The 12366-nt window shown below is 55.0% G+C and overlaps 1 long non-coding RNA gene across 1 annotated transcript in view; it reads left to right on the forward strand.

Moving 5' to 3' along the window:
• The window catches only part of LOC146802000 (uncharacterized), a 140553-nt gene continuing 128187 nt past the window's right edge, over positions 1-12366 (forward strand). The window contains exon 1 of the long non-coding RNA XR_014967682.1: positions 1-519. This is a non-coding gene — a long non-coding RNA (uncharacterized LOC146802000). The remainder of the gene's footprint in view (positions 520-12366) is intronic.

Genomic DNA, 12366 nt, shown 5'->3' on the forward strand with positions numbered 1-12366 from the left:
GGGGGCGTGGCCAAGCATCGTGGCTGACGGGACGTGAGCCTCCTTAGCTCTTCGTCCATCCGCCCACAAATCCTTGAATGCTCTTTGATTCCCCGCGGAAAACATAGCCCTGATGATGTGGGGAAAGCATAGGGAAGTCCCCTCGAGACCCGTTGGTCTATCCCAGAGGAACTGAGGCCGGCCTGCCATCGGAATCCGAACTGCGCAGTGACGTCCGGGCCTACAGGGAGAGACCTGCGGTATTGAGTAGCCTCCCCGGGGTGATCGGGCCTCCGGATGTGTGGGCGCGGCCGATTGGTGCCTTCTGGCCGCCTGATTGCCACTGGTTGCAGACGGTGGAGCCGAGATCCTGACTGCTGGGTGCAGCGCGCTCCGTGTTTGGGGAGCGGGCTGCCCAGGGGTCTACGGTGAGGCGGACTTCTCATGAGCCACGGCTGGCTGTGTGAGAGCCCCTGTGACGCGCTGTTGGAGATCGGCGTGCGGCGAAGCGGGGTGCGCTTCGGGCCCCCTGCCGGGACGGTGAGTGGGCTTGGAGTGTACGCGGCTCTCTCCCCCCCCCACCCCTGTCGGGGCCTATAGGTGTGGAGCGGTCCGCTCTGGGATCGGCTGGGGAGCCAGGGAATCACGACTGCCCTGAGTGCCTCCTTTCTCCTGGACTTATGAGGCTGGTTCTGGGCCTTCTGGACTCTGGGGGTGGTGTGCAGGATGAGTGGGTTGCTGTTCATTGCCCCCAACCTCCCCCCCCCCCTCCTTCATGCTGGGAAGCCTGGATGTGGATGGACTGTAGGGGCTGGGGGCTGCAGAGACACCAACTTGCAGGTCCTGCTGCAGTGCCGCCTCACCCCCCTTGGAGCTGAGGGATTGAAGATAAGGCGTGCTGGTTTGTGGGGCTGTGTGTGAGTAGGGGAGGGGGCTGCTGTCCGTCGCCCCCCCACCAACCCTCCCCATTCTTGTTCCTGGGGACCTGGGTGCTGCTGGACGTCGGGGGCTGAGGGCCTTCACAGCACTGTGCCAAATTCGCTGCAGGGCTTCTGGCAGGTACTTGGGGCTCATGTGAGAGGCAGCGCCACGAAACATGGGATCTAAGGATAAGTGTAGCAAGAGGAACCAACCTGTGAACTGCGCTGACTGTGAGTGTTCTGCTGCACAGATAACTCAGGACTCAATGACGCCATCCCATGGAGTTCCTTAAAGCCCCCTTGAAAGTTAGGATAAACGTATTTTCAAGGCCAACTTTCTTGCCACCTAGCACATAGGTAGCTCAACCACTACATTGTACTACACTTTCCTGCAAGCCACACTGAATGACAAAACATGGCTTAGACAATGACTTTCAATAGGCTTAACCATATAGTGAGCTGTACACTTATATTGACAAGCCTTAACCTTCTAGCAGAATATAGAGACAATATCCTACTGTCTCGACATACGCGTGGTGTACGCATAATTTTAAATCTAGTCAGTCTGTTTACTTTTTTATATTGCCCACTGGACTATTTAGAGTACGGCAATCCACCCCACGGACCAGATTAGGTAACCTCCAGGAATTCTAAGATCTCCCACATAATTCTGGCCACCTCAGAAGTGATGCAACATTTATACAGGAACCACACACACATTTGGTTCCTCGTAGGACACCCAACATGGCGGCCAAGTTAGCCGCTTCTATGAGTGCCGCCGACGAATGTATTCACCTTCAGAGAATCTAAGATCTCCCCTACTACTCTGGTCCCCTCAGAAGTGACGTGAGTTTCACAGAGTAACCGCACAAACAATAAGGTTCCTCGTAGGAAATCCAACATGGCGGCCAAGTGAGCCGTTGCTTTGAGGGAAGTTCACGTTCTAGATTCATCTGACTGTCACGCCGGCTCGGCTTTAAACTCTCACGAGCTCACAGTCCTTCACCCCCCAGTCCTGGTAGAGCGGGGTAGGTCTATGAGCGACACGGACTCGGCGTGTCAGTAAGTAGAAAACCCTTATATCTTTGTCTTACTGTTTCGACCCTTCACGGTTCATATATTGCAGACTTTGCATACCGATATCCACCTGGTTTATGCATACTTGGTTTTTCACACGATCACGCCGTTGTTGTCCAACTATAAGCATGCCCTCCCACGGACATTACGCTTGTGGATCGAGACGCCTTGTCTCGCAAAACAGTGATGACCTCGTCACTACCCCCGCCGAGTGCCTGACAGCGTCGGTTAGACCGACTGGCGACACGCCTCCATGGCGCGAGCAAACCGTTGTATTTTTCCGGTTCACTACTCCACACACTTCAAGGCCAACTCATGCTTACACACACATACGGGAATTAACTAAGTAGCACTCCGGGTACGTTATAGAGATGTGCTCCCATTGTCCCGTGGTATAGTATAGCCATGCTCATGTAACGTGCTTGTACAGTTCAGTTTATACTAGACTACAGCCCCGTATTAGAACATGTGATTGATAGGAATCGAGGTGCAGGATTTTTAGTAACCCTAGAGCTCACTATGTATATATACTTACCTTTACCGTTTCGAATTTAGCTATGAATCAGCAAATATTCAAGAGAAGGGGTGTTAATGACCCTGGAGTTTTGTATTGACCTAACCTCTCCCATTTAATACTGCTCCTATACACCATCACAGAACGCAAGGAACTCCTTGCGCAAGCCTACCAGGAACTGCTGAGGTTTATTCTATGGAGTAGATAGGGTAAGTCCAACTAGTTCTGATGTAGTACTCCCTAGAGTGATCACTTCACGTGGTTTTGTGTGTGTTTTTTAACTATTCCCCCCCCTCCCTACACATAAGTGCACTTTGAATGCAAATGCACGTTCCACCAGCACCATGTATGACAACTGTCTTATGAATGAGCGTTTTTAACACTTTTCTTGGTCTCCAACCTTCCATACAGGTAGACCGAGGAGCAGGTAATAACACCAGTTTTATACTAACGCCAGTTGTCTATCACTTGATTCTCCTGGATAGACTTGTAGATAGAATTTCATGGTCCTGACGAATCACTGGAGTACAGCTCTACAATAGTGAGAAACATGTTGACCAAGACGAGGTAGTATAGTTAACCCAGAACATAGATCTGAGCTACTATTACTTTACCTCATATTTTTAATCAGGCGAGGAGACATCGTAATAAAATTATTCAGATAGTACTCTCTCCCCTTTTTAACATTCATCTACACTTTCACCAAGCCCCACACTCGTTACAGTTGAACAATCGGCTATCGTGGATATAGAAGATCTCCATAAGAGTGCTCTCTAAACAAGAGCCCGTCGGGTATTGCACCAGCCGACTCGACGTAGGAGCAGCCCGATGATGTTACATTACATCCGGAGGGTTATGTGATTCACAATATCCCGATGGCTGTGTGAGGGCTCCAATATCCATAACAGATATCTTCATACATGATACCCCTTCCCCCTACCCTCTTAGGAACAGCTTTGTTACTTATTGTTTGTTCTGCTGCCCACCCATGCGCAGTGTCTCTGTGGACTGTCGTACCTGATGTGCATCGCTGCGCTTGTGCTCAGGACGGCCATGGAACTGGCATCTGATAGAGACTATTAGCCGCAGATTCCTTCCTGTAGAATTATCCCCAGGCTTGAGACGGGATCCGGAAACTTTTTGCCACAGCATCCCTGCGTGCAAGGGGGCGGGGCGCCACCTCGCGACTCTGCCTAGGCGTCGTCCGCGTACGTGACGTCAGCGAGGTCGCATAAGCCCCACCCCGGCGCACCTACGTCAGTTTTTTCCTTTTCTGCGTGCAATGCGGATCCGGTCTTGCTACGGGCCTGTTTCGGGCCCTTTTTTCTTCATCATTGTCTTTCTCTTGGTGGAACAGTGTGCGAATGCCTTTGGGCTTTAAAGCTTGCACGTCGTGTGGGCGTCTTATGTCGGCGACGGACCCTCATCACATTTGTATGTGGTGTTTGGGGGAGGATCACGGCACCGCGGATTGTGAGGCGTGCCAACAGTTGAAGCCGAAGTCGCGGCGGAAGCGCCGAATGAAACTTCTCTCGGCGCGTCTCTCCAGGTCGATCTCCTCCCCTCGATCAGCCTTGGCAGACGGCATCAGAAACGGTCGTGGTCATAGTCATCGCCCTTCCATGATGTCGCGAGAGGATCGCTCACCAGTGGGTAAGTGTCGCAGTTTGTCCCCGGGGGCCGGGTGTTTCGGCCTGCCGGGGGCGTGGACTCTCCGCAGGTGATGCGGCCCCGCGTGTCCTCCTACCCACCGTTTCCTGGTGATGGAGCGTCGAGAGTCCAGATGGAGACATACGCGGCGGCTTTACAGCCCTCGCAGGCGTCTCCTCCTCCTCCTTCCCCTCCTGGGGCATCAGCAGTTCCCTTGCCTTGCGCGGGGCCTTGCGCGGTGCTGCCAGTGGCTCAGGCCCCGGCGCTGACTGGGTCGGATCCAGGCTTGGAGGATGTGGTGCTGTTGGGGTGCGACTCCTCTGGGGTCCCTCCTTCACACCACGGCATCTCTGCCTCACCGTAAACTCCCGCGGGTGTCTCTGTGGTGTCGCGTTAGGTCGCCGGGGCTCGGGTTGCATCCCTGAGCCCCTCTCGGTCCCTTGACAAGGTGTCTAAGGCCGAGGTGACGCCGCTACGGGTCGAGGTTGGGCGCGAACCCCTCGCCCTCCTCCGGGACTTTCTCGTCCCTCCACGCAGGTGGCTGCCTCGTCGGAGGGCAAGCCGGAGGTTGGGTCGGCCCTGGCGGCGCCGCATGGCTCGCCGGACCACCTCTGTCGTATACTGGGCCAAGGCTGGCGGAGGGCTTCGTGTCACTCCCCTGGTCCTTCTCGTCCCTCCACGCAGGCAGCTGCCTCGGCGGAGGTCGAGTCGGCGCTATTCCAACGCCACCCCTTGTCCACTGCGACTCCGGCCCCGCTCCGGTCCCCGGCGCAGTGTGACTTCAAGGAGCCCTATCCACCGTCTCCTTCGACACAGGCTGGCGTTACCGCTCTGCCTCAGGCGGCAGACTCTTTGGCCCCTGACAGGCGTCGAGTTGCGGATTCTTCTTCGGATGTACCCTCTTCTCCGGAGGCTGCCTGCATATTGGTGTCGTTCTCCCCGGAAGCTGGCCGCCGAGTGGTGTCTTTTTCACCGGCATCGTCGAAGGGGGGCTCCCTTCCGTTTCTGAGGCCGTGGTGTTCGCCGAAGGAGTGGCAGGTCCCCCATTCCTCGGCTCCTCCTACCTTCCAGGTCTGGCCCCTGCACGTGCCACTTGGCTTGGGGGATGGCTGCCTTAGTCTGCAGCCGTCACCCACAGCGGAGCTGCTTTCTCCGCCCCGGGGCCCTACAGAGGTGGGTGCGGCCTTAGCTCACTCGGTGTCCACGGCTGTGGATATTCTGCGAATGGGTGACCCGATTGCTCATTTTCCGATGGATCATCTCTTGGAGGTTCTCCACCAGGGCTCTGGTGGAAGGGAGATCTTGCTTCCCTGTGAGGGTTTGCTCCTTTCGTCCCTTACGGGGGCTTGGGGGCGTCCTGCCTCAGGGGATCCAGTGCCTCTGCACCGTCTACACTGGCACCTTCCGGCGCCGCATGACCCTGCGTGTCTTTCCCTCCACCCCTCTGTCGACAGTCCTCTTTTGCAGACTGCCTTTCCCTCCCTGCCGCCGCTGTTGACTCCGCCCCCACGGGAGGCCCGCTGGCTGGACTCTTGGGGGCGCAACATGTTTGCCTCGACCAGCGCGGCCCTGCGGGCCCTGAACACATTGTGTGTCCTGGCTAGGGCCTCCTCTTGTCTGTGGGACTCGGTTGAGTCTTTGGGGTCCGCGGCTTCTCAGGAGACTGTTCAGGTGGACTTACGGCGTCATGCGTTGGATGGCCGAGAGCTGGCGGCGTTTATCCTTCACTCCGCTCTGAACATCTCGGGGGTACTGGGCTGGACCATGGCTTCCTCAGTCGCTCTCCGTCGCCATGCTTGGCTTCGGGACGGCGTCTTCCCCGAAAATATTCGGGAACGGCTCATTGATCTCCCGTTTGATGGTAGCCTGTTGTTCCATGCTGACACCACCATCCAAAGGTTCCTGGCTGGGCTCCGTCCTCCTCCTCCCCCTTATAGTCCTCCTCCTCCTCCTCCTCAGTGATTGAGGATTTGAGCTGTCTGGTCCTTCTTGGGACGGTCGCTCTTGCGGTGGAGTGTGTTTTCTGGCCATTGAGTCATCCTTGTGGGGACTTTGGCAATGTTGGCTGCTGGACGGCCCTTGTTCGCTGTGTTTCTTGCTAGAACTGTTACGCAGACTTGGCCCACAGTTTAGGCCTTCTGTTTTTCTTTGGGCTGATTGTCAAGCCGTTCGCGGGGTGTTTTCCATGTGGCTCTTTTGTTTTTCCTCTGTTGCGGAAGTTCTTCCAAAGAGGGTTCCCATGTCCTGGGACTTAGCGTACCCTATGTGGGGTAGTGGTAGCTGTTATACAGCGTTCGCTCTGCTGGGGGGTTCTGGTGGCCCTTTGGTGCCTGTTCTCCATGTCGTTTCTGTATGTTGCTTTGCTTCTTGCGGGTGTGTGCGTGACCCCTCGTGAGGTTGTGTTCGGCCCTTTCCTCTTCTCCCTGCTTGGGATAATTCTGTGCCCTCCCTTGTCAGGTGTTGCCCACTCGGTCTTCCTGGGGCCCTGGGCTACTTTTTCTGTTCTGGCGGCTTCTCTGTTAGCGCCGCTCTGGTTGGCCTGTGGCCTTCCATCTGGTGTGGCTTAGCCTTCTTTTCCCTCGTTTCCTTGGGCCCTCTGGGCTCTCCCCCTGGCTTTGGAGGGCAGCTTATTGCCTTGAAGGGGTGTGGGGTACTTCGGCCTCTCTGGCCTGGACCTTGGTTCCTCTATCGTGAGTGTGTAGGCCACCCCCCCCCTTTTTTCTTCTTCCCCCATCCCTCTGGGGTCGGTGGTGTTCTGCTTGTGGGGGGCTCCTCTTGCCTGGGAGGGGCCGGGTTATTGCCCGGTCCGCAGGTCTGGTCCCCTGTATGACCCTCTGTCCTGTTATGGCTGGGGGGTCCTTTCGCAGACCCTCCTTCCCCGTGGGTATTGCTATGGTATCTATTCTACGGGAAGGAATCTGCGGCTAGTAGTCTCTATCGGATGTATGAGTTACTTACCTTCGGTATCGATGTATCTGGTAGAGACGATTCTAGCCGCAGATTCCTTCACGGCCCGCCCTTCCTCCCCGTTCTGCGAGGACCCGTGGGTTAGTCTCGGCACTCGCCTTCTGGTGGGGGGCTGTGTCTCTTGTGAGTGCATTCCTTTGCTCTTGGCGGGTTGGTCAGCCTTGTTGCTGTTCCCTCCTCCCCTCTCTGGAGGATGGGGTTATGGTGCCCCTGTGCCCCGCTACTCAGGCTGCTCCAGGTTTGGGGAGGGGTTTTGCCTTCAATCTCTGTCCTCCCTCCCTTCCTCTTGCTGCTGGGGGTCCCTTCCCCTCTGCCGTCCTCTGTCAGGGGGTCACCTTGTTCCTTGGAGGATGGTTGCCCTCTGTGCCGGGGTGGCTTGGAGGGTTGTTGTTGTTGTCCTGTCTGTTCTGGGGCTGGCTCCCCTTCCCTATTTCTGGGTTGGGTTGTAGGCCTGCTACAGGTGTCCTGCCTTTATATATGTTCCCTGTCTCCGGGGGAGGTGGTGGGAAGGTAGTTTACATGCTGCGCAGGGTGGCTGCTCAGGGCTCTGCTCTGTTCTTTATTCCGCCCCTGCATTTCGAGGGTGCAGTGTTGCACCGCTCCTTATGGTGTCGCTTGTCTCCATTCTTTGTTTCTACTCTTTCGCACACTGTTCCCCTGCTCCCACAGTTTGCCTGGTGGCTCCACGTTGCTGCGCGAAAACGTTCTCAGAAGAAAACTGACGTAGGCGCGCCGGCGTGGGGCTTATGTGACCTCGCTGATGTCACGTACGCAGACGACGCCTAGGCGGAGTCGTGTGGTGTCGTCCCGCCCCCTGGCGCTCAGGGATGCGGTGGCAAAAAGTTTCCGGATCCAGTCTCACGTCTGGGGATAATTCTACGTGAAGGAATCTGCGGCTAGAATCGCCTCGATCAGATACATCGTTACCAAAGGTAAGTAATTCGTAAGTCGGGCGCTGCACCGAAGGGGGAGGCCAGTGCATGCTGCATCCCTGGATTGCTGCAATTGTGTTTTGTTGTGCCTACTGGCCTGGAGTGACTAGTGAACCCCCACTGAGGAGGCTCTATTGTGCATGTGTCGCGCTAGTGGAAGAGTGTGGACTCTGTGCCAGGGGCTGCAATGGGCAAAGATAAGCCTCAGAAGACGACTGGGCCGAACACTATCACGCAGTACCCCAGTGCCTGACCAGACAGACTTTAGGGACAGAATGGGATTCTGGAGGGAAGAGCCCGGAGCCCACCAGGGCGGAACTCATGGCAGCCATACAAGGCTCCGGGAAGGCATTGGAAGATAGGATTGACACTGTCTCTGTGGATGTGAACCTCCTGCGTGCAGATCTCTGGAAGGTAGCTGATAAGGTCACGAGCGCAGAAGGGGAAATTGCAGAATTACAAGGAGAGGTGGTCACCTTCAAGCAGCAGGTTGTGCAGATGACTGTGGTCACAAAAGCACTGGAAAATCGTGCTTAAGAGGCGGAGGGGAGGGCGAGACGCAGCAATATTTGAGTGATGGGAATTCCGAAACGGGCAGAACTGGGTGTGCCCGAGCAGTTCCTTGAGGGTTGGATTTGTACCCAGCTGTGCCCTGAGGGCCTGTCGGATGTGTTTGGGATTGAGAGAGCGCACAGGGTACTCGTCCCTCCCCCTCCTCCGGGAGCGCAGCCACGAGCTATCATAGCTAAAATCCTCAACTATCGGGATAGAGACTGCATCCTGCGTGCGGCGAGGGAGCACCAGAATCTTCAGTATGAAAATAGTAAAGTGACTATCTACCCGGATTACACTAAGCAGGTTCAGGAACTCCGCAAATCCTTCCTGGGCGTGAAGCGCAAGCTGCGAGACATGAACGTGCAATATATGCTCCTGTATCCAGCCGAGCTGAAGGTGATCTCGGGGGGCAAGGCGCAATTCTTTAACTCCCCATAAGCCGTCTGGGAGTGGTTGGAGATCCGTGGTGATGGCCTGCCACCTGGGGAAGCAAGGGGTCAGAAGCAACGATGGGGGACGTGGCCGGAAGGAGACCGACAATGGCAGCAGATTCGAATAGACTTGCAGACCCCACCAGAGATGTCACAGCAGAGGATAACGGTGGGGGACGACGGAACAACTGCAGTCAGGTTCCCTTGTGGAGAGTGCTGCGGAGGTCAAATTGCTGGGAGCTGCTTCCACCGGACAGGATATGCGGGATCAGACTCTGCCCTCAACGATAGACGTTGTGCCTGAGACTTTGATGTAGGACCTTCCTGGAGAGGCCAGCAACAGTGACTAAATATTGCCTGCTGGACTACAACATTACTTGTCGTTACAGATCTGCTACGTAGGAGTTGGTAATGCTGTCTGGTGGTGTTTGCTGCATTGGGATCTTGGGGGGGGGGAGTATAGCGCTATCTGTGGGCATGATGGGGCCTCAGGGAGGGTTCTTTTCTGGACTAAGCATATATACAGCGGGTGTATCTCAATATGGTTGCAAGATCATAGATCTGTAATCGCGGGCTGCGGGCGGGGGGGTACGATGTTTTCCTGTTGCCCCAGTTGGGCTTAGTGGGATGCTGTGCACATCCTGGCACGAGCAGAGGGTGGGCAAAATCGCCTGTGATGGTAGTCGAGTATTGTCCGTGGGTGGGGGGAGGTGGGGTTTTCATTGGTTTAGTTGTTCTTGTGTGAATGGTTGTGGGGTTGCGCCCAAGAGCGAGTCATTGCAGAAGAGAGCTGAGCCCTGCGTGTTGCCAGACAGAAAATGCGAATGTATGATTATGGCAGACGTAGTAAAGTTCATCAGTTGGAATGTTAGGGGTTTAGGCACCTGTACTAAACGGCCCAGGGTCCTTTAAAAAATGGAGGGGGCAGGTGTTCCACTTGTTGTATTCTACTTATGGCAGGGGCGTGTTTGAGTGGCACCTGGGGCCCTGTTTACACTACAATGTGCCAAAGCAGATGTAGAGGGTCGTTACGTGCTATTGCGGGGTAAGTTGGATGGTAATGACATCAGTATATTAAACCCCTATGCCCCTATTATTGATGACCCAAATTTCTTTGTGGCCCTACAGGATTTGACTACTGTGGACTTGGATACTCCACTTTTGTGGTGGGTGACTTTAATTGTGTGGTGGATCCGGAATTGGATAGATGCCCCCCTCGAAGGGGTACCAAGCTGCGTATGACTAAGCAGCTGCAAAATCTAATGAGTGACTTAGGCATCCGGGATGTTTGGAGGGAGTACCACCTGACCCAGAATGTTTTTACCTGTTTTTCACCCACTTACAATAGACACAGTCATCTAGATATGGTAGTAGCGACAGGGCATCCGGCATTTATGGCGGCGGAGGTTGCACATCTGGTGCTTTTTTTGTCAGATCATGCACCGGTGTGTTGCGCGGTGCGGTGGGCGACGGTGGAGCAGGGCCCTCGTTGATGGCAGCTCCCCGCTGATATTATGGAGGATCCAATTGGTAAGGAGGCAATCTCGAGTGCATTAACGGAGTATGTATCCCTTAATTGGGCCACTGCTAGCACTAGAGCACATGAGTGGGATGCGATGAATGCTGTGGTTAGAGGGGCGGCGATGGGGCTGACTTATGGCGTCCGGAGGCAATTGTTATCTGAACAGCAGGACAGGGAGGAAACGTTGGCAGAACTTCAGTCAGGGTCACAAGGGCAAAGTGACTCAGAAACGGGAGCGTGCACTACGGGAACAGGTTGTAGACACCTAGGATAGGCTGGATAAATATACCCTTATGAAATATCGCGGTTATTGGCCTGGATATTGCGAAGGGAACAGTCCCCCCAACCCACCCCCCCCCCCCCCCCCCCCCCCCCCCCGCACCAGGGTCACTAGTATTCAAGCACAGTCGGGCGAGCTGGTTTATTCTCGGGCTACTATGCTAGAGGTATTCCGGCAGCACCTGCAGTCTGTGTATAGGGCTGACCCCCTGGTGGAGCTGGATACGCAGCTAACTGAGGAGGAGCTCAGGGAGGTGATAGCCGACATACCCAGGGCCAACGCTCCGGGAGGGGATGGGTTACCCATTGAGTATTACCAAGCACATTCTACGATACTGACCCGGCCGCTATTGCAAACTTTTAATGGGAGTTGAATGTTGCCCCCTATGATGCGTCAGGGTGAAATTCGTCTAATTCCAAAGTTACGTGGCGATATACAGGACCCGGCGGTGTACCGACCCCTGACGATGATCAATTCAGATGTAAAACTTTAATGTGAAGTGCTAGCCAAGCGGTTGGGTCCATATGTGTCCCATCTGATCCACGAGGACCAGTGCGGCTTTATCCCGGGCCGTAGTACGTCAGTGAATATAAGGAGGCTGGCGCATGTCTTGCATGAGACGCAGGGAGCCCCTGGGGAGATGGTGTTGGTGTCCATCGACCTTGAGAAGGCGTTTGACACGGTGGATTCGGGGTACCTGCTCGAAATACTTGGGAAGTTGGGGATTGGCCCGCGGTTTTGCAGATGGGTTAAAATACTATATACAAACCCGTCTGTGTGTGTGCAAATGGGTCAAACCAGATCGGCGGAGTGGTTGTTGGGGTGAGGGACGTGACAGGTGTGCCCACAGTCGCCGCTGCTGTTTGCTCTGGCCATTAAGCCTATGGCAATATGGACAAGACAGGAACTGGGCCACTGGGGCATATAAATTGGGCAGAGTACTACGCATCTTATCTCACTCTATGCGGATGATGCATTGTTTTATGTTACATCCCCCCGTGAAGCAATACCACACCTGCTGAGGCTGATGGATAGGTTCGCAACTTACTCAGGACTGCACATAAATAGACGTAAATCCTTGGTGTTCGCTCTGGGAGACGGCTCACTTCAGATATCTAGGGGTGCAGGTGGCTCATGGTGAGGCTCGGCTGCTCCAGCTGAACATGAGCAGGGTGGTGAAGTTTCTTAGGCACTCGGTAGAGTTCTGGAATACGCTGCCGCTGTCCTTAATGGGAAGACTGGCGGTGGCAAAGATGGTGATGCTGCTGAGATGCTTATATGCCTTGCAGAACGCACTGTGCCCGACTCCTATTAACATGTTTCAACAACTGAATTCGCTTCTGGTGACCCTGCTTTGTGCAGGGAAGTGTTGTAGAGTTGCACTGCGTGTGCTCCAGAAACTGTACGAGGGGGGTGGTCTTGGAGTACCCAGATTTGATCTTTATTACTATGCGACACACCTACAGTATGCGGTGCAGTGCCTGGATGAGGGTGACCATTGGGAAAAGTGTTTGTTAGCTGGGCGATTGTGGCCAGAGG

The sequence above is a fragment of the Triturus cristatus genome, chromosome 8, assembly GCF_964204655.1.
Source record: "Triturus cristatus chromosome 8, aTriCri1.1, whole genome shotgun sequence".
Taxonomy (NCBI): Eukaryota; Metazoa; Chordata; class Amphibia; order Caudata; family Salamandridae; genus Triturus; species Triturus cristatus.